This window comes from Dermacentor andersoni, chromosome 9 (genome assembly GCF_023375885.2).
Source record: "Dermacentor andersoni chromosome 9, qqDerAnde1_hic_scaffold, whole genome shotgun sequence".
Lineage (NCBI taxonomy): Eukaryota > Metazoa > Arthropoda > Arachnida > Ixodida > Ixodidae > Dermacentor > Dermacentor andersoni.
In genome coordinates, this window is record NC_092822.1 from 118,944,560 (window position 1) to 118,968,919 (window position 24,360).

The 24,360-nt window shown below is 54.7% G+C and overlaps 1 long non-coding RNA gene across 1 annotated transcript in view; it reads left to right on the forward strand.

Moving 5' to 3' along the window:
• Positions 1 to 24,360, forward strand: part of LOC140213258 (uncharacterized) — a 69,258-nt gene that overhangs the window by 19,707 nt on the left and 25,191 nt on the right. Inside the window, exon 2 of the long non-coding RNA XR_011890213.1 lies at positions 23,692 to 23,979. This is a non-coding gene — a long non-coding RNA (uncharacterized lncRNA). The remainder of the gene's footprint in view (positions 1 to 23,691; positions 23,980 to 24,360) is intronic.

Sequence of the window (24,360 nt, forward strand, 5' to 3'; positions counted from 1 at the left end):
CGCGGCAGAGGTGAAGCAGGTGTTAAGCACTCCCCGATCATGGGCCGATCCCGAAGCTAGTGCAATGGCGGTGGACCCGCGGCAGAGGTGAAACAGGTGTTAAGCGCTCCCCGACCGTGGGCCGATCCCGAAGTTAGTGCAATGCCGGCCGACACGCGGCAGAGGTGAAGCAGGTGTTAAGCACTCCCCGATCGTGGGCCGATCCCGAAGTTAGTGCAATGCCGGCAACCCGCGGCGGAGGTGAAGCAGGGGTCAAACACCCCCCATTATGGGCCGATCCCGAAGATGGTGCAGTGGCGGTGGACCCGCGGCAGAGGTGAAGCAGGTGTTAAGCACTCCCCGATAGTGGGCTGATGCCGAAGAGAGTGCAATGCCGGCCGACCCGCGGCAAAGGTGAAGCAGGTGTTAAGCACTCCCCGATCATGGGCCGATCCGGAAGATAGTGCAATGCCGGCCGACCCGCGGCAAACGTGAAGCAGGTATTAAGCAGTCCCCGATCGTGGGCCGATCCCGAAGTTAGTGCAATGCCGGCAACCCGCGGCGGAGGTGAAGCAGGGGTCAAACACCCCCCATTATGGGCCGATCCCGAAGATGGTGCAGTGGCGGTGGACCCGCGGCAGAGGTGAAGCAGGTGTTAAGCACTCCCCGATCATGGGCCGATCCCGAAGCTAGTACAATGGCGGTGGACCCGCGGCAGAGGTGAAGCAGGTGTTAAGCACTCCCCGACCGTGGGCCGATCCCGAAGTTAGTGCAATGCAGGCGGACTTGCGGCGGAGGTAAGCAGTCCCCGATTGTGGGCTGATCCCGAAGATAGTGCAATGCCGGCCGACCCGCGGCGGAGGTGAAGCAAGTGTTAAGCACTCCCCGATCATGGGCCGAAACCGAAGATAGTGCAATGCAGGTGGACCCGCGGCGGAGGTGAAGCAGGTGTTAAGCACTCCCCGATCATGGGCCGATCCCGAAGATAGTGCAATGGCGGGGGACCCGTGGCGGAGGTGAAGCAGGTGTTAAGCACTCCCAGATCGTGGGCCTATACCGAAGTTAGTGCAATGGCGGCCGGCCCGCGGCGGAGGTGAAGCAAGTGTTAAGCACCCCCCATCATGGGCTGATCCTGAAGATGGTTCAGTGGCGGTGGACCCGCGGCAGAGTTGAAGCAGGTGTTAAGCATTCCCCGATAGTGGGCTGATCCCGAAGTTGGTGCAATGCCGGCCGACACGCGGCAGAGGTGAAGCAGGTGTTAAGCACTCCCCGATCATGGGCCGATCCCGAAGTTAGTGCAATGGCGGCCGATCCGCGGCCGAGGTGAAGCAGGTGTTAAGCACTCCCCGATCGTGTGCTTATCCCGAAGATAGTGCAATGCCGGCCGACCCGCGGCAGAGGTGAAGCAGGTGTTAAGCACTCCCCGATCATGGGCCGATCCCGAAGCTAGTACAATGGCGGTGGACCCGTGGCAGAGGTGAAGCACGTGTTAAGCACTCCCCGACCGTGGGCCGATCACGAAGTTAGTGCAATGCCGGCCGACCCGCGGCCGAGGTGAAGCAAGTGTTAAGCACTCCCCGATCATGGGCTGATCCCGAAGGTAGAGCAATGCCTCCCGACCCGCTACGGAGCTAAAGCAGGTGTAAAGCACTCTCCGATCGTGGACCGATCCCGAAGCTAGTGCAATGCAGGCGCACCCGCGGCCGAGGTGAAGCAGGTGTTAAACACTCCCCGATCGTGGGCCGATCCCGAAGCTAGTGCAATGCCGGCAACCCGCGGCGGAGGTGACGCAGGGGTTAAACACTCCCCCATTATGGGCCGATCCAGAAGATGGTTCAGTGGCGGTGGACCCGCGGCAGAGGTGAAGCAGGTGTTAAGCATTCCCCGATAGTGGGCTGATGCCGAAGTTGGTGCAATGCCGGCCGACACGCGGCAGAGGTGAAGCAGGTGTTAAGCACTCCCCGATCATGGGCCGATCCCGAAGTTAGTGCAATGGCGGCCGACCCGCGGCCGAGGTGAAGCAGGTGTTAAGCACTCCCCGATCGTGTGCTTATCCCGAAGATAGTGCAATGCCGGCCGAGCCGCGGCAGAGGTGAAGCAGGTATTAAGCACTCCCCGATCATGGGCCGATCCCGAAGCTAGTACAATGGCGGTGGACCCGCGGCAGAGGTGAAGCAGGTGTAAAGCACTCCCCGACCGTGGGCCGATCACGAAGTTAGTGCAATGCCGGCCGACCCGCGGCCGAGGTGAAGCAAGTGTTAAGCACTCCCCGATCATGGGCTGATCCCGAAGGTAGAGCAATGCCTGCCGACCCGCTACGGAGGTAAAGCAGGTGTTAAGCACTCTCCGATCGTGGACCGATCCCGAAGCTAGTGCAATGCAGGCGCACCCGCGGCCGAGGTGAAGCAGGTGTTAAGCACTCCCCGATCATGGGCCGATGCCGAAGTTCGTGCAATGGCGGCCGACCCGCGGCCGAGGTGAAGCAGGTGTTAAGCACTTCCCGATCATGGGCCGATCCCGAAGTTGGTGCAATGCCGGCCGACGCGCGGCAGAGGTGAAGCAGGTGTTAAGCACTCCCCGATCATGGGCCGATCCCGAAGTTAGTGCAATGGCGGCCAACCCGCGGCCGAGGTGAAGCAGGTGTTAAGCACTTCCCGATCATGGGCCGATCTCAGAGTTAGTGCAATGGCGGCCGACCCGCGGCAGAGGTGAAGCAGGTGTTAAGCACTCCCCGATAGTGGGCTTATTCCGAAGTTAGTGCAATGCCGGCCGACCCGCGGCAAAGGTGAAGCAGGTGTTAAGGACTCCTTGATCATGGGCCGATACCGAAGTTAGTGCAATGGCGGCCGACCCGCGGCCGAGGTGAAGCAGGTGTTAAGCACTCCCCGATCGTGTGCTTATCCCGAAGATAGTGCAATGCCGGCCGACCCGCGGCAGAGGTGAAGCAGGTATTAAGCACTCCCCGACCGTGGGCCGATCCCGAAGTTAGTGCAATGCAGGCGGACTTGTGGCGGAGGTGAAGCAGGTATTAAGCAGTCCCCGATAGTGGGCTGATGCCGAAGATAGTGCAATGCCGGCCGACCCGCGGCGGAGGTGAAGCAAGTGTTAAGCACTCCCCGATCATGGGCCGAAACCGAAGATAGTGCAATGCAGGCGCACCCGCGGCCGAGGTGAAGCAGGTGTTAAGCACTCCCCGATCATGGGCCGATGCCGATGTTCGTGCAATGGCGACCGACCCGCGGCCGAGGTGAAGCAGGTGTTAAGCACTTCCCGATCATGGGCCGATCAAAGAGTTAGTGCAATGGCGGCCGACCCGCGGCAGAGGTGAAGCAGGTGTTAAGCACTCCCCGATAGTGGGCTTATCCCGAAGTTAGTGCAATGCCGGCCGACCCGCGGCGGAGGTGAAGCAGGTGTTAAGCACTCCCCGACCGTGGGCCGATACCGAAGTTAGTGCAATGCAGGTGGATTTGCGGTGGAGGTGAAGCAGGTATTAAGCAGTCCCCGATAGTGGGCTGATCCCGAGGATAGTGCAATGCCGGCCGACCCGCGGCGGAGGTGAAGCAAGTGTTAAGCACTCCCCGATCATGGGCCGAACCTGAAGATAGTGCAATGGCGGGGGACCCGTGGCGGAGGTGAAGCAGGTGTTAAGCACTCCCAGATCGTGGGCCTATACCGAAGTTAGTGCAATGCCGGCCGGCCCGCGGCGGAGGTGAAGCAAGTGTTAAGCACCCCCCATCATGGGCTGATCCTGAAGATGGTTCAGTGGCGGTGGACCCGCGGCGGAGGTGAAGCAAGTGTTAAGCACTCCCCGATCATCGGCCAAAAGCGAAGATAGTGCAATGCAGGCGCACCCGCGGCCGAGGTGAAACAGGTGTTAAGCACTCCCCGATGGTGTGCTGATCCCGAAGATGGTGCAATGCCGGCAACCCGCGGCGGAGGTGAAGCAGGGGTTAAACACTCTCCGATCGTGGGCCGATCCCGAAGATAGTGCAATGCCGGCAACCCGCGGCGGAGGTGAAGCAGGGGTTAAACACCCCCCATTATGGGCCGATCCCGAAGATGGTGCAGTGGCGGTGGACCCGCGGCAGAGGTGAAGTAGGTGTTAAGCACTCCCCGTCAGTGGGCTGATGCCGAAGATAGTGCAATGCCGGCCGACCCGCGGCCGAGGTGAAGCAAGTGTTAAGCACTCCCCGACCATGGGCCAAAACCGAAGATAGTGCAATGGCGGTGGACCCGCGGCGGAGGTGAAGCAGGTGTTAAGCACTCCCCGACAGTGGGCTGATCCCGAAGGTTGTGCAATGCCTGCCGACCCGCGGTGGAGGTAAAGCAGGTGTTAAGCACTCCCCGATCGTGGGCCGATCCCGAAGATAGTGCAATGCCGGCCGACCCGGGGCAGAGGTGAAGCAGGTGTTAAGCACTCCCCGATCGTGGGCCGATCCCGAAGATAGTGCAATGCCGGCAACCCGCGGCGGAGGTGAAGCAGGGGTTAAACACTCCCCGATTATGGGCCGATCCCGAAGATGGTGCAATGACGGTGGAACCGCGGCAGAGGTGAAGCAGGTGGTAAGCACTCTCCGATAGTGGGCTGATCCCGAAGATAGTGCAATGCCGGCCGACACGCGGCAGAGGTGAAGCAGGTGTTAAGCACTCCCCGATCGTCGGCCGATACCGAAGCTAGTGCAATGCCGGCCGACACGCGGCAGACGTATAGCAGGTGTTAAGCACTCCCCGATCGTGTGCTTATCCCGAAGATAGTGCAATGCCGGCCGACCCGCGGCAGAGGTGAAGCAGGTATTAAGCACTCCCCGATCATGGGCCGATCCCGAAGCTAGTGCAATGGCGGTGGACCCGCGGCAGAGGTGAAACAGGTGTTAAGCGCTCCCCGACCGTGGGCCGATCCCGAAGTTAGTGCAATGCAGGCGGACTTGCGGCGGAGGTGAAGCAGGTATTAAGCAGTCCCCGATAGTGGGCTGATGCCGAAGATAGTGCAATGCCGGCCGACCCGCGGCGGAGGTGAAGCAAGTGTTAAGCACTCCCCGATCATGGGCCGAAACCGAAGATAGTGCAATGAAGGCGCACCCGCGGCCGAGGTGAAGCAGGTGTTAAGCACTCCCCGATGGTGTGCTGATCCCGAAGATAGTGCAATGCCGGCCGACACGCGGCAGAGGTGAAGCAGGTGTTAAGCACTCCCCGATCGTGGGCCGATCCCGAAGTTAGTGCAATGCCGGCAACCCGCGGCAGAGGTGATGCAGGGGTTAAACACCCCCCATTATGGGCCGATCCCGAAGATGGTGCAGTGGCGGGGGACCCGTGGCAGAGGTGAAGAAGGTGTTAAGCATTCCCCGATAGTGGGCTGATCCCGAAGTTGGTGCAATGCCGGCCGACACGCGGCAGAGGTGAAGCAGGTGTTAAGCACTCCCCGATCATGGGCCGATCCCGAAGTTAGTGCAATGGCGGGCGATCCGCGGCCGAGGTGAAGCAGGTGTTAAGCACTCCCCGATCGTGTGCTTATCCCGAAGATAGTGCAATGCCGGCCGACCCGCGGCAGAGGTGAAGCAGGTATTAAGCACTCCCCGATCATGGGCCGATCCCGAAGCTAGTACAATGGCGGTGGCCCCGTGGCAGAGGTGAAGCAGGTGTTAAGCACTCCCCGACCGTGGGCCGATCACGAAGTTAGTGCAATGCCGGCCGACCCGCGGCCGAGGTGAAGCAAGTGTTAAGCACTCCCCGATCATGGGCTGATCCCGAAGGTAGAGCAATGCCTGCCGACCCGCTACGGAGCTAAAGCAGGTGTTAAGCACTCTCCGATGGTGGACCGATCCCGAAGATAGTGCAGTGCCGGCCGACCCGCGGCGGAGGTGAAGCTGGTGTTAAACACTCCCCGATCGTGGGCCGATCCCGAAGCTAGTGCAATGCCGGCAACCCGCGGCGGAGGTGAAGCAGGGGTTAAACACTCCCCGATTATGGGCCGATCCAGAAGGTTCAGTGGCGGTGGACCCGCGGCAGAGGTGAAGCAGGTGTTAAGCATTCCCCGATAGTGGGCTGATACCGAAGTTGGTGCAATGCCGGCCGACACGCGGCAGAGGTGAAGCAGGTGTTAAGCACTCCCCGATCATGGGCCGATCCCGAAGTTAGTGCAATGGCGGCCGACCCGCGGCCGAGGTGAAGCGGGTGTTAAGCACTCCCCGATCGTGTGCTTATCCCGAATATAGTGCAATGCCGGCCGAGCCGCGGCAGAGGTGAAGCAGGTATTAAGCACTCCCCGATTATGGGCCGATCCAGAAGATGGTTCAGTGGCGGTGGACCCGCGGCAGAGGTGAAGCAGGTGTTAAGCATTCCCCGATAGTGGGCTGATGCCGAAGTTGGTGTAATGCCGGCCGACACGCGGCAGAGGTGAAGCAGGTGTTAAGCACTCCCCGATCATGGGCCGATCCCGAAGTTAGTGCAATTGCGGCCGACCCGCGGCCGAGGTGAAACAGGTGTTAAGCACTCCCCGATCGTGTGCTTGTCCCGAAGATAGTGCAATGCCGGCCGAGCCGCGGCAGAGGTGAAGCAGGTATTAAGCACTCCCCGATCATGGGCCGATCCCGAAGCTAGTACAATGGCGGTGGACCCGCGGCAGAGGTGAAGCAGGTGTAAAGCACTCCCCGACCGTGGGCCGATCACGAAGTTAGTGCAATGCCGGCTGACCCGCGGCCGAGGTGAAGCAAGTGTGAAGCACTCCCCGATCATGGGCTGATCCCGAAGGTAGAGCAATGCCTGCCGACCCGCTACGGAGCTAAAGCAGGTGTTAAGCACTCTCCGATCTTGGACCGATCCCGAAGCTAGTGCAATGCAGGCGCACCCGCGGCCGAGTTGAAGCAGGTGTTAAACACTCCCCGATCGTGGGCCGATCCCGAAGCTAGTGCAATGCCGGCAACCCGCGGCTGAGGTGACGCAGGGGTTAAACACTGCCCGATTATGGGCCGATCCAGAAGATGGTTCAGTGGCGGTGGACCCGCGGCAGAGGTGAAGCAGGTGTTAAGCATTCCCCGATAGTGGGCTGATGCCGAAGTTGGTGCAATGCCGGCCGACACGCGGCAGAGGTGAAGCAGGTGTTAAGCACTCCCCGATCATGGGCCGATCCCGAAGTTAGTGCAATGGCGGCCGACCCGCGGCCGAGGTGAAGCAGGTGTTAAGCACTCCCCGATCGTGTGCTTATCCCGAAGATAGTGCAATGCCGGCCGAGCCGCGGCAGAGGTGAAGCAGGTATTAAGCACTCCCCGATCATGGGCCGATCCCGAAGCTTGTACAATGGCGTTGGACCCGCGGCAGAGGTGAAGCAGGTGTAAAGCACTCCCCGACCGTGGGCCGATCACGAAGTTAGTGCAATGCCGGCCGACCCGCGGCCGAGGTGAAGCAAGTGTTAAGCACTCCCCGATCATGGGCTGATCCCGAAGGTAGAGCAATGCCTGCCGACCCGCTACGGAGCTAAAGCAGGTGTTAAGCACTCTCCGATCGTGGACCGATCCCGAAGCTAGTGCAATGCAGGCGCACCCGCGGCCGAGGTGAAGCAGGTGTTAAGCACTCCCCGATCATGGGCCGATGCCGAAGTTCGTGCAATGGCGGCCGACCCGCGGCCGAGGTGAAGCAGGTGTTAAGCACTTCCCGATCATGGGCCGATCCCGAAGTTGGTGCAATGCCGGCCGACACGCGGCAGAGGTGAAGCAGGTGTTAAGCACTCCCCGATCATGGGCCGATCCCGAAGTTAGTGCAATGGCGGCCAACGCGCGGCCGAGGTGAAGCAGGTGTTAAGCACTTCCCGATCATGGGCCGATCTCAGAGTTAGTGCAATGGCGGCCGACCCGCGGCAGAGGTGAAGCAGGTGTTAAGCACTCCCCGATAGTGGGCTTATCCCGAAGTTAGTGCAATGCCGGCCGACCCGCGGCAAAGGTGAAGCAGGTGTTAAGGACTCCCCGATCATGGGCCGATACCGAAGTTAGTGCAATGGCGGCCGACCCGCGGCCGAGGTGAAGCAGGTGTTAAGCACTCCCCGATCGTGTGCTTATCCCGAAGGTAGTGCAATGCCGGCCGACCCGCGGCAGAGGTGAAGCAGGTATTAAGCACTCCCCGATCATGAGCCGATCCCGAAGCTAGTGCAATGGCGGTGGACCCGCGGCAGAGGTGACGCAGGTGTTAAGCACTCCCCGACCGTGGGCCGATCCCGAAGTTAGTGCAATGCAGGCGGACTTGTGGCGGAGGTGAAGCAGGTATTAAGCAGTCCCCGATAGTGGGCTGATGCCGAAGATAGTGCAATGCCGGCCGACCCGCGGCGGAGGTGAAGCAAGTGTTAAGCACTCCCCGATCATGGGCCGAAACCGAAGATAGTGCAATGCAGGCGCACCCGCGGCCGAGGTGAAGCAGGTGTTAAGCACTCCCCGATCATGGGCCGATGCCGAAGTTCGTGCAATGGCGGCCGACCCGCGGCAGAGGTGAAGCAGGTGTTAAGCACTCCCCGATAGTGGGCTTATCCCGAAGTTAGTGCAATGCCGGCCGACCCGCGGCGGAGGTGAAGCAGGTGTTAAGCACTCCCCGACCGTGGGCCGATACCGAAGTTAGTGCAATGCAGGCGGATTTGCGGTGGAGGTGAAGCAGGTATTAAGCAGTCCCCGATAGTGGGCTGATGCCGAAGATAGTGCAATGCCGGCCGACCCGCGGCGGAGGTGAAGCAAGTGTTAAGCACTCCCCGATCATGGGCCGAACCTGAAGATAGTGCAATGGCGGGGGACCCGTGGCGGAGGTGAAGCAGGTGTTAAGCACTCCCAGATCGTGGGCCTATACCGAAGTTAGTGCAATGCCGGCCGGCCCGCGGCGGAGGTGAAGCAAGTGTTAAGCACCCCCCATCATGGGCCAAAACCGAAGATAGTGCAATGCAGGCGCACCCGCGGCCGAGGTGAAACAGGTGTTAAGCACTCCCCGATGGTGTGCTGATCCCGAAGATGGTGCAATGCCGGCAACCCGCGGCGGAGGTGAAGCAGCGGTTAAACACTCCCCGATCGTGGGCCGATCGCGAAGATAGTGCAATGCCGGCAACCCGCTGCGGAGGTGAAGCAGGGGTTAAACACCCCCCATTATGGGCCGATCCCGAAGATGGTGCAGTGGCGGTGGACCCACGGCAGAGGTGAAGGAGGTGTTAAGCGCTCCCCGACCGTGGGCCGATCCCGAAGTTAGTGCAATGCAGGCGGACTTGCGGCGGAGGTGAAGCAGGTATTAAGCAGTCCCCAATAGTGGGCTGATTCCGAAGATAGTGCAATGCCGGCCGACACGCGGCAGAGGTGAAGCAGGTGTTAAGCACTCCCCGATCGTGGGCCGATCCCGAAGATAGTGCAATGCCGCGAACCCGTGGCGGAGGTGAAGCAGGGGTTAAACACCCCCGATTATGGGCCGATCCCGAAGATGGTGCAGTGGCGGTGGACCCGCGGCAGAGGTGAAGCAGGTGTTAAGCACTCCCCGATAGTGGGCTGATGCCGAAGTTAGTGCAATGCCGGCCGACCCGCGGCAAAGGTGAAGCAGGTGTTAAGCACTCCCCGATCATGGGCCGATCCCGAAGATAGTGCAATGCCGGCCGACCCGCGGCAAAGGTGAAGCAGGTGTTAAGCACTCCCCGATCATGGGCTGATCCCGAAGCTAGTGCAATGGCGGTGGACCCGCGGCGGAGGTGAAGCAGGTGTTAAGCACTCCCCGACCGTGGGCCAAACCTGAAGATAGTGCAATGGCGGGGGACCCGTGGCGGAGGTGAAGCAGGTGTTAAGCACTCCCAGATCGTGGGCCTATACCGAAGTTAGTGCAATGGCGGCCGACCCGCGGCCGAGGTGAAGCAGGTGTTAAGCACTCCCCGATCGTGTGCTTATCCCGAAGTTAATGCAATGCCGGCCGACCCGCGGCAGAGGTGAAGCAGGTATTAAGCACTCCCTGATCATGGGCCGATCCCGAAGCTAGTGCAATGGCGGTGGACCCGCGGCAAAGGTGAAGCAGGTGTTAAGCACTCCCCGATCATGGGCCGATACCGAAGTTAGTGCAATGGCGACCGACCCGCGGCCGAGGTGAAGCAGGTGTTAAGCACTCCCCGATCGTGTGCTTATCCCGAAGATAGTGCAATGCCGGCCACCCGCGGCAGAGGTGAAACAGGTATTAAGCACTCCCCGATCATGGGCTGATCCCGAAGCTAGTACAATGGCGGTGGACCCGCGGCAGAGGTGAAGCAGGTGTTAAGCACTCCCCGACCGTGGGCCGATCACGAAGTTAGTGCAATGCAGGCGGACTTGCGGCGGAGGTGAAGCAGGTATTAAGCAGTCCCCGATAGTGGGCTGATCCCGAAGATAGTGCAATGCCGGCCGACCCGCGGCCGAGGTGAAGCAAGTGTTTAGCACTCCCCGATCATGGGCTGATCCCGAAGGTAGAGCAATGCCTGCCGACCCACTACGGAGCTAAAGCAGGTGTTAAGCACTCTCCGATCGTGGACCGATCCCGAAGATAGTGCAGTGCCGGCCGACCCGCGGCGGAGGTGAAGCAGGTGTTAAACACTTCCCGATCGTGGGCCGATCCTGAAGCTAGTGCAATGCCGGCAACCCGCGGCGGAGGTGAAGCAGGGGTTAAACACTCCCCGATTATGGGCCGATCCCGAAGATGGTTCAGTGGCGGTGGACCCGCGGCAGAGGTGAAGCAGGTGTTAAGCATTCCCCGATAGTGGGCTGATCCCGAAGTTGGTGCAATGCCGGCCGACACGCGGCAGAGGTGAAGCAGGTGTTAAGCACTCCCCGATCATGGGCCGATCCCGAAGTTAGTGCAATGGCGGCCAACCCGCGGCCGAGGTGAAGCAAATGTTAAGCACTCCCCGATCATGGGCCGAAACCGAAGATAGTGCAATGCAGGCCGAACTGCGGCGGAGGTGAAGCAGGTGTTAAGCACTCCCCGATCATGGGCCGATCCCGAAGATAGTGCAATGCCGGCCGACACGCGGCAGAGGTGAAGCAGGTGTTAAGCACTCCCCGATCGTGGGCCGATCCCGAAGATAGTGCAATGCCGGCAACCCGCGGCGGAGGTGAAGCAGGGGTTAAACACTCCCCGATTATGGGCCGATCCCGAAGATGGTGCAATGGGGGTGGAACCGCGGCAGAGGTGAAGCAGGTGTTAAGCACTCTCCGATAGTGGGCTGATCCCGAAGATAGTGCAATGCCGGCCGACACGCGGCAGAGGTGAAGCAGGTGTTAAGCACTCCCCGATCGTCGGCCGATACCGAAGCTAGTGTAATGCCGGCAACCCGCGGCGGAGGTTAAGCAGGGGTTAAACACTCCCCGATTATGGGCCGATCCCGAAGATGGTGCAATGGCGGTGGACCCGCGGCAGAGGTGAAGCAGGTGTTAAGCACTCCCCGATAGTGGGCTGATCCTGAAGTTAGTGCAATGCCGGCCGACCCGCGGCAAAGGTGAAGCAGGTGTTAAGCACTCCCCGATCATGGGCCGATCCCGAAGTTAGTGCAATGGCGGCCGACCCGCGGCCGAGGTGAAGCAGGTGTTAAGCACTCCCCGATCGTGTGCTTATACCGAAGATAGTGCAATGCCGGCCGACCCGCGGCAGAGGTGAAGCAGGTATTAAGCACTCCCTGATCATGGGCCGATCCCGAAGCTAGTGCAATGGCGGTGGACCCGCGGCAGAGGTGAAGCAGGTGTTAAGAGCTCCCCGACCGTGGGCCGATCCCGAAGTTAGTGCAATGCAGGCGGACTTGCGGCGTAGGTGAAGCAGGTATTAAGCAGTCCCCGATAGTGGGCTGATGCCGAAGATAGTGCAATGCCAGCGGACCCGCGGCGGAGGTGAAGCAAGTGTTAAGCACTCCCCGATCATGGGCCGATCCCGAAGATAGTGCAATGGCGGGGGACCCGTGGCGGAGGTGAAGCAGGTGTTAAGCACTCCCCGACCATGGGCCAAAACCGAAGATAGTGCAATGGCGGTGGACCCGCGGCGGAGGTGAAGCAGGTGTTAAGCACTCCCCGATCTTTGGCCGATCCCGAAGATAGTGCAATGCCGGCCGACCCGTGGCGGAGGTGAAGCAGGTATTAAGCACTCCCTGACCGTGGGCCGATCCCGAAGTTAGTGCAATGCAGGCGGACTTGCGGCGGAGGTGAAGCAGGTATTAAGCAGTCCCCGATAGTGGGCTGATCCCGAAGATAGTGCAATGCCGGCCGACCCGCGGCGGAGGTGAAGCAAGTGTTAAGCACTCCCCGATCATGGGCCGAAACCGAAGTTAGTGCAATGCAGGCGCACCCGCGGCCGAGGTGAAGCAGGTGTTAAGCACTCCCCGATCGTGTGCTGATCCCGAAGGTAGTGCAATGCCGGCCGACACGCGGCGGAGGTGAAGCAGGTGTTATGCACTCCCCGATTATGGGCCGATCCCGAAGATGGTGTAGTGGCGGTGGACCCGCGGCAGAGGTGAAGCAGGTGTTAAGCACTCCCCGATAGTGGGCTGATGCCGAAGTTAGTGCAATGCCGGCCGACCCGCGGCAAAGGTGAAGCAGGTGTTAAGCACTCCCCGATCATGGGCCGATCCCGAAGATAGTGCAATGCCGGCCGACCCGCGGCAAAGGTGAAGCAGGTGTTAAGCACTCCCCGATCATGGGCCGATGCCGAAGTTATTGCAATGGCGGCCGACCCGCGGCCGAGGTGAAGCAGGTATTAAGCACTCCCCGATCATGGGCCGATCCCGAAGCTAGTGCAATGGCGGTGGACCCGCGGCGGAGGTGAAGCAGGTGTTAAGCACTCCCCGACCGTGGGCCGATCCCGAAGTTAGTGCAATGCAGGCGGATTTGCGGTGGAGGTGAAGCAGGTATTAAGCACTCCCCGATAGTGGGCTGATACCGAAGATAGTGCAATGCCGGCCGACCCGCGGCGGAGGTGAAGCAAGTGTTAAGCGCTCCCCGATCATGGGCCGAACCTGAAGATAGTGCAATGGCGGGGGACCCGTGGCGGAGGTGAAGCAGGTGTTAAGAACTCCCCGATCGTGGGCCTATACCGAAGTTAGTGCAATGCCGGCCGGCCCGCGGCGGAGGTGAAGCAAGTGTTAAGCACCCCCCATCATGGGCTGATCCTGAAGATAGTGCGATGCCGGCCGACTCGCGGCCGAGGTGAAGCAAGTGTTAAGCACTCCCCGATCATGGGCCGAAACCGAAGATAGTGCAATGGCGGTGGACCCGCGGCGGAGGTGAGGCAGGTGTTAAGCACTCCCCGATCGTTGGCCGTTACCGAAGATAGTGCAATGCAGGCGGGCCCGCGGCGGAGGTGAAGCAGGTATTAAGCACTCCCCGACAGTGGACTGATCCCGAAGGTTGTGCAATGCCTGCCGACCCGCGGCGGAGGTAAAGCAGGTGTTAAGCACTCCCCGATCGTGGGCCGATCCCGAAGCTAGTGCAATGGCGGTGGACCCGCGGCGGAGGTGAAGCAGGTGTTAAGGACTCCCCGACCGTGGGCCGATCCCGAAGTTAGTGCAATGCAGGCGGATTTGCGGTGGAGGTGAAGCAGGTATTAAGCAGTCCCCGATAGTGGGCTGATGCCGAAGATAGTGCAATGCCGGCCGACCCGCGGCGGAGGTGAAGCAAGTTTTAAGCACTCCCCGATCATGGGATGAACCTGAAGATAGTGCAATGGCGGCGGACCCTTGGCGGAGGTGAAGCAGGTGGTAAGGACTCCCCGATCGTGGGCCTATACCGAAGTTAGTGCAATGCCGGCCGGCCCGCGGCGGAGTTGAAGCAAGTGTTAAGCACCCCCCATCATGGGCTGATCCTGAAGATAGTGCAATGCCGGCCGAGTCGCGGCCGAGGTGAAGCATGTGTTAAGCACTCCCGGATCATGGGCCGAAACCGAAGATAGTGCAATGGCGGTGGACCCGCGGCGGAGGTGAAGCAGGTGTTAAGCACTCCCCGATCGTTGGCCGATACCGAAGGTTGTGCAATGCCTGCCGACCCGCGGAGGAGGTAAAGCAGGTGTTAAGCACTCCCCGATCGTGGGCCGATCCCGAAGATAGTGCAATGCCGGCCGACCCGCGGCGGAGGTGAAGCAGGTATTAAGCACTCCCCGATAGTGGGCTGATCCCGAAGGTTGTGCAATGCCTGCCGACCCGCGGCGGAGGTGAAGCAGGTGTTAAGCACTCCCCGATCGTTGGCCGATCCCGAAGATAGTGCAATGCAGGTGGACCCGCGGAGGAGGTGAAGTAGGTGTTAAGCACTCCCCGATCATGGGCCGATCCCGAAGATAGTGCAAGAGCCGGCCAACCCATGGCGGAGGTGAAAGAGGTGTTAAGCACCCCCCATTCATGGGCTGATCCCGAAGATTGTGCAATGCCGGGCGACACGCGGCGGAGGAAGTTGACGTTAAGCACTGGCCACACGTGGGCCGAGCTCGAAGATAGTGAAATGCCGGGCCGACCCTCGGCGGAGGTGCAATTCGCTATTAAGGGGCCCACATACAGAGCCTCGCTGGTCATCCTTTTTCATAGAGTGAAAGGGCACTGAGATTTTTTTCTCGCATTTCTCTGAAACATTTAAATTGATAAGGATCCACTGATTATGAGTTTTAGCCGAAAAAAAAAGAAAGCAATTATAAAGTGAGCGATTTAGGCTTCTCGACAAGCATTTTAAACTTGCAAGAAAAAAAAAAAACCTGATTAGCCACTTCGTGCCTTAAATGCACCCTTGCTAAGTCGTGCGTGCACAGGATAAGTATTGGCTTCAGTATGCAGATTACGCGTTTGTTAGACGCAGGCTTTCGCGTATTACCGTAGGCGCTGTTTCTAAATGCATGTAAAGGCACATCGAGAGTTCCGGTTCGCACATGAATTGCAGAAAGCATTCAGAATACGATGTTTGGAATCGTGGGTATTCCTTAGGTTTACCCTAGCTCTGTCCCATTGAGTTAAAAGAAGGAGAGAAAAAAAGAAAAATAGAGGGGACAACAAGAGGAAAAAAAGAGGAAAAAAAGAAAGGAAAGGGGCGCGGGGGGATGTTGGGGAAGCGAGAGGTTAGGGGGTTAGGGAGCATTCAGGGGTGTCGTTGGCGGTATGGTTCTGTGGCTTTAGAAGAGCCGGTCAGGCGGTCAGTGCGCGATTAACAAAAAAGACCCAAAAATACATCAGTTGAAAGATTGACTTTAGTAGCGTAGCAGCAAATGTGTCGAATAATTTCGAAGGAGTTAACATGTCGATAAGGAGTCTGGAGTGAAATGCATGGGGTAACTGGAAGGCAGCGGCATGGTCTTTCAAGACACGTTAGCCCAGTAGCTCAACGTAGGTGTCGTTACGGCGGTGTACAGAAATGGCGATACCCTGTGTGGCTGAGGCGCCGAAAAATGTCTGCTGGCGTCTGGGACTCTGGGATGTGTTAGTGAGGGTGTTTCAAAAATATTATTACGATATGATCGAGCGATGCTCAAGAAACGAGCCGCCGCGAGAACGACGACGAAGTTCGTCGGTGCGCTTGGCGCGAGCGAGTGTCGGCCTGGCTGCCTGGCTCCACTGTAAATAGCCTGTAAATAGCGTCTTCTTTCTGTGAGATGTCTTCTTCTGGCACCTCCACCAGAATGTTGCGTGTGGAAACACACAGACAAATACTTTATTTACAGGCTATTTACACTGGAGCCAGGTAGCCAGGCCGACACTCGCTCGCGCCATGCGCAGCGACGAACGTCGTCGTCGTCGTCCTCGCGGCGGCTCGTTTCTTGAGCATCGCTCGATAATATCGTAATAATATATATAATTAAAACAGACAAAAAAAGGGGGGGGGGACCGAAATCGGAATAACAAATGGGAAGGTGAGGTGCGCAGAAGCGGCGGGGGCAGGTGTACTTGGTAAAAGGGAGTCGTACAGTTGATATAAACGTAAAAACATGAAAGTGTATATTGAAGTGAGTAGTAGGCAGGAAAAAAGTGTTCGAAATGGAGGAATGGGTAAGTTTAAGGAATTGATGTTAGCTGGTGCCGTAATGTGTTTTGTACCTTGGTTGATGATATGAGAATTTCAGATTTAAGTTACCGCTTTTAAAGACCCTAAGTTGCCACGTGCCAAATTAATTCCCGTCGGGTGTAGGCAATTAAACTTGTGTATGAGGTATGATTACGTATATTTGCTTTCGCGAGGTGAACGGAAATTTGTTTGTAGTATAAAGAGCCTTGCTTTGTCCGATATATTAGCATGCTCATTAATGTGGCTGGCTACTGCTTTAGGTAAATTGTGTTTTGTATCCGCGCGGTGACCGTTAAGTCTTGTATGAATTTGTTGTCCACTCTCACCTATGTATTGTTTGCTACAAGCGGCACATTCTAGACAGTAGACTACGTTGCTTGATGTGCAGGTGAAACCCGAAGTCACCTTGCGTGAGTAATTCGACGCTGTACGTTTTACTGTAGTAGTAGATTGATTGCATGTAGAGCATCTGGGGCGGCCACAGGGACCGGTTCCCAACTTTGTCCTTGTGCTTAGTTTGGCATGCACAAGAATATCTTTAAAATTATTGTTGCGTCTGTAGGCTATTCTGGGCAGGTCGGAAGAATCTTATTGTTTCTGGTTGCCGGGGAGAATTGGGTAGTATTTACTGAGGACGTTGTTCACGTTTGGGAGTGCGTTTGAGAATTTAGTAGTAAGAAGAGGCGTTGTTCTTGTGATCCTCGGGCGGGGCTTGAGGACCTCGGCTCGATCATGTTTGGTTGGAGCGGTGTAGGCTTTTTGAAGGTCACTGTTTGGGTGGTTCCTGTTTGATAGGGTTTCTTTAAGGTGATCGAGTCCATCTATGTAGTCTTGGTTTTCAACGCAAATGCGACGTAGTCGTGTGGCTCGGCCTTAAATATGCCTTGTTTGCAATTTCTGGGATGGTGGCTCGTATATTCTATAGAGGTACTGTTGCTTGTCGAAAGGTCTCCTATACAGCGTTGTCTTTAGTGCCCCATTGTCAATGTATATTGTTGTGTCTAGGAAGTTTATGCGCTCAGTTGAAGATTCTGATGTGAATTTTATTGTTGGGTGAAAAGAGTTTAAAATGCTACATATTTATCTAGACTGTCTTGACCATGTCCCCATATTATGAATATGTCGTCTATGTATCGTAGGTATGTGTGATGCTTGTCAGTGCAGCACCGATAGGAAATCTGTTTCTAGAATCCCCATAAATATATTCGCTTAGGTTTGTGCAAAAGGAGAACACATGCTTGTACCATATTGTCACATGGTGGTGACGTTGAAGAACACAGTAGCAATACTGTGAACGACAAAACTAAATTTTATTGGGCGAACCTGTGCCCACAAAACAAGCTACACTTATGCACAACGATAGCGGCGAACACAGTCGGCGATCGTCGAAACTCTGATCAGCGGGTCAAGCGCGTCGGCTTTTATACAACAGTCGTCGAATGTTCCAGACTAATCGTTGGGACCCGCGTGCCTTCCACAAAGTTCTACACCATTCGCGGCAGGCGATGAAATCAGAGAACATAAGCCTCGGCGACAACAGACAGCGAATAGAAGCATCGATAACTTTCCAGAAACTCCGTATACATGCAGGCGCGTCCCGCGCTGTGCGATAACACTTGTTAGGCGGCGAAACGTGGTCGCCCGATAAAGATAAGTACACGCGTCAATATGTATCTGTAGGTAGTAATTCTCAAATTCGAAGTAGTTATATGTTAGAACTAATTCATGGAGAGACAAGTAGACTTCAGTAGAGTGTTGTGCATTGTGTTTAGACAGCGTTTGTTTTATCGAAAATAGGCCATCAGGGATTGGAATGTCGGTGTACAGGGCCGTGACGTCTAGTGTTGCGAGAATTATGTTGTGGGGTTGTGTGCCTTTAGTATTAATGTCCTCTCAGCAGGTGGGGCGTATCCTGTACAAATGACGGAAGTGCTTTTGGAAAGTCACCAAGGTAGTGGTTAAGGAATGTGGAGAGGCTCTCTGTCGGGGTGTTGTTTGATACTGTAGGGCGACCTCGGATGATAGCGGTGTATAGTTCAGAGGATGGAATTTTATGAATTTTTGGAAGGAGGTAGAAACGCCCGGCAGTTTTGTTGCTTTGCTTAAGAAATTTGCATTTTGACGGTGTTATCAATTCATCAGCCAAAAGTGATTTCAACCTGTTGGTAATTGTCACTGTGTAGGATAATGTCGGATCGTTATCTAGCTTACGGTAATGTTCTGGGTTGTTTAGTTGTCTGTAAGCCTCGTGCTTGTATTTTTCTACTGGCTAAATAACTATACTTCCACCCTTATCTGCTTCCTTAATAACAATGTGATTCCGGCAACTGAGATTTGAAATGATATGACTCTCCGACGCAGTTATGTTCTTAGGTCGCTTAGATGTCTTGGATTGGCTTATAATTTCTTTACTGACAGTTTTAAGGTATATGTCAAGTTCTATGGCTTGTTCTGGTTCGGGAGTCCAAGTGGATTGGGCTCTAAGTGGTGTCGTCCCGGTGTTTGGTGTGTTTGCGAAAAAGTGTCTGATCCGCATTCGTCGGGAAAATTCTGAGAGGTCCTCGTGAAGCTCGAATTCATTTATTGTGTTGTTAGTGGGACAAAAGTTTAGGCCTTTGCTGAGCACGCCTATTTCTTATTTACCTAATGTTTTTGAAATGTCTACAACGTCCGACTGTGGAAGTTTCCATCATGTCTGGTATTTCTAGACTCGAGGTCCCTCTTGTTGACGTGAGGTGGCTGTTTGCCTGGAAGGTTGTTTTTTGATGAAAGTTTGCTTTTTTCCTTTGCTTTTGAACCAATTTTCTAGACTGTTTCTCGTCGTAATGGTCTAAATGTTTCTTCTCATCTGGTGTCAGGGCTATGGTCAGAAGTTTGTGTCTAAAAGTTTCGATTTGTTCCTCGCAGTGTTCCTTGAGGATATTCAAAAGTGAAAGTGAGGCATTGTTCAATGTTGTTTGCCAGTTTGCACGATTGCGTGGTTAGATTGTTCCTAGAGCTGGTACAGCCTTCAGTGTTAGATCTTTAGGGATTATAATTTTCTCTGTGCAGATTGTGTAGGTTTTCAGATGGGAAGTGTAGCTCAGATGCTTTTTGATAAGCTTTCCCGCCTGTAGGAATTCGGTGCTTCATGGCAGAGAATAGTTGTTTGTTTGCGATGGCTGGCATTTACTTGTCTTTTTGTGGGTAGATTTGCGTGGGGTGTATTTTTGTTTGGCAGGTTTAGTACCGCATGCTTGGGTTAATTCGAGCTCGGTTTGTGTTTGACTTCGTCCGTCTGTGTGGGCGTCTGTGTGAAAACTTTGGTGGTGGATTTTCTATTGTTGGTTGTGTCTGTTTGCGCTGTCGTTGATGTCGGTTTTGGAATAGTGTGCGTCATGTGGCTCTGCTGCGATGAATACATAACTGTGGGGATGTGATCCCCGCTGGTACCATGGATAATTCTCAGTCGCAGTTTTGATACAAATTGCATGGGCCGGTATAACGTAAAACGGTATAACGTAACCCATGAAGCAGCGGCTACGCTATTCCAGCAGCATTACAAAGCCACTATAAAGCGCGCATCCCAATATTTTCGGCATACCTCTTCATTGCACATGCAGGTTTATTCAGCAATTATCACCATGTCATTGAAGAAGAAAGGATACCAAAAACAATAAGACAGTTGTCTAACGTATGCAGAGATGCAGAACGCCCAACAGGACAGGTTTTCATTTGTGCACTTCAGAAAGATGCACATAAAATACACAGACTCTTTTGAGAAAGTTATCTGCATTATGTAAACGTGGTCTGCAGGGTGGCCTACTTATTGCACAGAAAGCTGTTTAAGAACCGTCAACTTCGGTCGATGCTGATTAACACTGAAATATTTGCAGTTCTTTTGGTAATAAACATGAATTCTGTCTGCACAGAAACAGCCAACTCAAAATATGTAAAAGAAGAAAACAACCCCTATAGGTAGAAATGAGGGTTCAAAACATTTTTGCTACTTACCATGACGGTCCTGAACATAACCAGTTATTTACGTAAACTTTTGACGAAGTTCATTCATAAGATCGGCTCACACCTGATGTCGTGCTCATACAACCTATCATCGCCCCTAGTGGAGTTAACAAACAAGTATGTTCGACAACTACCACGCCACAGAAAAAAAGCGCTACAGCTGTCTAACCTATTGCAAAGCCCTTCAGAACGCAAGGCCTCACAAGACAGGTATAGTTTTGAACGTTATGCACACTTGAAAAAGACACGCGTAAAATGCACCGAACACACACACAATGCGCTGCCTGTCTCGGTGGAAGCCATCACAGGAGCTCGCACCCGAAGTCGTCTTCATCAGCAGAGATTGTGCCATCACTACTCAATGTGCCCTCTCCGAGCATTGCCACCCCTGGGTCCAGACTGTCAACTACATTGTCAATGATGTGATCCACTTTCTTCATCGAGTCTTCTTCGTCTAGGACGTGCTGTATACGTACTTATTCCACTTCTCAGCACTCGTTGCATCCCCTGCCATAACAGCGGATCTACGTCATGCATCATGAATGTGTTGTTTTCCCCTGGCCGCGAAATCTTTGACGTCACCCTATGCGAGCTCTATCGGCTTCACTTGGCAGTGATAGCGGGGCAAGCATACAACGAAGTGACCTGATGCTACAGTGATACAGTCCACTCGGCATCGGCCTGCACCCGTGTTAGTGTTTTCAGCGAGCTTCATGAGCCCAGCCTTTACCATGTCCTACCCATACGCCCCTTTGCAGAAAACCAGTCCTGTATTTTCTTTTTGAGGCTGCTCATTCCCTGCACCTTTTCGTGCCTCACGGAGTGATAAGGTGCATTGTCCATAACTATAAGACTTTCAGTTGGCAGAAGCGGCAGCAATTTCTCAGTGAAGCACTTTTCGTAGTGATCTTTACGTGATGATCGCGTGAGCTTTTCTTTTGCGCGAAACACTTATCCTGCACTTCTAGCCAGGCAATAATAATACCTTTTCCTCTGGGGTTTTCGAGGCCCGTGGACAGTCCGGATGCAGTGTATCTACAATTTCTTCAACCCACTCTTGACTACTCGTGTGGCGGGCGTTGACCGACATTTCGTCGGTGTAAAAAATGTGCCTACCTTGGCGTCGCAACTCCGCAATTTGGCGCAGGTAACGGCGTGGTGAGACTGCACAACGTGCGTCGCTTCGATGAGCAGTGCATTCCGAGGCCACTTCTGGTATTGGAAGCCAAACTTCAACATCGTGTGCATAGTTGCCTTCGATACGGATGGCAGCATCGCTGTCCTCTTCAAAGTGGCGCATCAGCTAGGCGACAGTAGGGATCTCATTTTTCGGAAAAAAGCTGTGCATGACCGTTCGCAACACCCCCAGGTCAAAGTCTTCTAGGTTTCTTTTGCACTCACGATCTCTTCCGCCAGAACGCTTCTTCGGTGCCAACACTCTGTCCCCTTTTTTCCTTCTCCGACGACCATTCGTAGAGCGTCCGCTGACTTACCTTCGTGCGTTGTGCTGCCCTCTTCACCGAAAATTTTCTTCTTTTTCCCCACACTTATTTCGAAGCGATTCTAAGACATCTAAAGCTAACGTCTTCGCTTCTTTCGGGAAACATTGCACTTTGGAAGAACGGCGTGCACGAGACGCGACTGCATCGGGGGTCGATATATGTTCGCTAATGATGGCGCACTACTTCTCAGGAAGCCTTCGTCTTTTTTGAGTTTACATGCTACGTTCGTTTAACTGCATGCGTAAAGGGTTTCAGTACCTTGTGAACAATAGGCTCGAATCAGGGGTGAAGCTATGGATTGATTCCGGCATATTTACAGCATACTATTCAAGTGTGGAAGGTTCTATTTCTTGAATGGTCTTGATGGAAAGAAAGAAAACTGCAATAATAAAGCTAACACCGGGCTTTACGCTGCCTACTTTCTTCGCGGAGCGATAATAAAGTGGCCCACAGAGCAGCCCGCAAATCCTTAGCCCTTACCGCAGAGTATACTTTGCTATGGGTGAAGGAGTACGTTTACCTAGGTCGATTACTCACAGGGAACGCTGATCCTGAGAAGGAAATTCACAGAAGAATAAAAATGGGTTGAACCGTATACGGCAGACATTGTCAGCTCCTGACTGGAAGCTTACCATTATCATTGAAAGGAAGGTGTACAGTCAGTGCATTTTGCCGGTGCTGACATATGGGACAGAAACTTGGAGACTCACAAAGCAGCTTGACAACAAGTTAAAGACCTCACAAAGAGGGATGAAATGAAGAATGTTAGGCATAACGTTAAGAGACAGAAAAAGGGCGGTTTCGAGCGGGTATAGTCGATATTCTAATTGACTTAAGAGAGAAAATTGGAGTTGGGCGGGTCATGTAGTGCGTTGGTTAGATAACCGGTGGACCATAAGGGTTATAGAATGAGTGCCAAGAGAAAGGAAGCGCAGTCGAGGACGACAGGAAACTAGGTGGGGCGATGAAATGAAGAAATTCGCGGGCGCTAGTTGGAATCGGTTGGCGCGGGACAGGGGTAATTGGAGATCGCAGGGAGAGGCCTTCGTCCTGTAGTGGACGTAAAATAGGCTGCTGCTGGTGCTGATGATGGTGACGTCGCCGTGGCGCATGTTTCCTTAGCTTCGTAACTATTCTTGTTTCTTTTTATATCCGCAAAGGGGTGATAGCTGTTCGGTGGGCTAGTGCATTCTCCCTCTGCGAAGAAAGCAGACGACGGAAAGCAGTGCGCTTCACTCGTACGGCGACGCCCTCTCCACTTTTTTCTTGGGAGCGTCGCTGCAGACATGGCACGGTTTTAGGCTCGGTTGTTGCCACTCGTGTTGAGCGCGCTGGTAAATCCGCGCAACAGAGGGACAAGACAGACACGCGGCCGCTATTGCTATCTCTCTGAGTTCATGCTGTAGTTCCGCTACACCGGAAGGCCTTCACGATGACGTACCAAGAATCGCGATTTTTTAGAATGTTGCGATGACATGAACAGTGACTTGCGTGCCATAAGTCTAGCATTGGGGTGATCATCGATCAGCCATGCAACGAAAAAAAAAAAGTGAAACACCTCTTCTGTGTACGTCAGCAAGTGAACTACACGTTATTGCGGAATGTGATGTGTGGCACTCAAGATCAATCAGCGAAGGCTCTCTTCGTGGTTCTTCAGCGAGGATACGGTTCCATGTCATGGAGAAAAGGCACGTTACAAATTGTGAATGCTCCGAGAACGTTTCTTTCAGTGTTGACACTGTGCGAGCTCCAGGACGATATATAGTGGCCGTGCACGGTGCATTAGAGGTAGAGCGCTTATTACGTTCACTGTTTTACCAATGAGCCCCTCGACAACAAAGCCAAAAACACTATGCGCATATCTGCGTGACATTCAATAGTTACGTTGTTGCTCGCTGCTGACATGAGCTAATTCTGTTCGGTTAAACAGTACGAAAGAAAAGGTTTAAAAAGAGCTCATTTTGGACAAGGATAAAAACAAAGACGACATGGACTCCCTTTTTTCATTTTCCTGCTAAGTACGCTTTTATTTGAATGTGCAAGCATGAAACAACTGAGCAATACGTTGAGTATTGCGTACTATCGTAAAAGCGATATTACAAGGAAGGGGAGGCATGCAGACATGTACGTGTTAGAGACATGAAAACTAACCTGGATGCGTAATAACAGTTCCAGTGTTTGAACCTTTAAACTTATGAAACGATTACGGCTCTTCTTTGCAGTGCTGAGCATTCGAGGGTCCGAATCAACCGAGATGTTGGCCACAGCTAACTTGGAAAGTCTGGAGGACCGAGATTGGAATCCCATCATCATCAGGCACCGGCGCAAGACCGAGGCTACTCCAAAAGTCACACCCGAGGGTGATTCATGGACCATATCCGAGGGTGATTCATCGACCGAATCCGAGGGTGACTCATCGAGCACATTCGAGGGTGATTCATCTACCACCTCGGAGCCTGCTGGTGAAGGAACTTGGCATGGCCACTCTGACACGGTCACGTCGCCACCTGGTAAGTCCGTACCACCACGATCAGCCTCTAAGGGCACGGATCGGCGTTGAAGCATTTAGCGCAACATCCGAGAAGAGCTTTCTATGAATTATGGGTTAGTCTTTCAGTTGACCCATGCACACGCGGCTGTTTATTCCCAACGCCAAGCGATTAAGGAGAGAAAAAACAGTGGACATTCACTAAGGTCATCAGTCCCAGAAGCGCCGTCGCTCGTATTTTCGGAACTGCTGTTTTGTTGTTCGCCAATTGAGCCGATTCCTCCGCATACAGCTGCCGTCTTTCATTGGACACAAGCCACTGAGCTGATTCCAGGAGTTGTAAACAGTTGGTGAAAATTTATGCAAAAGGATTCTGCAGAAAGCTTGGACGAATATTGTTATT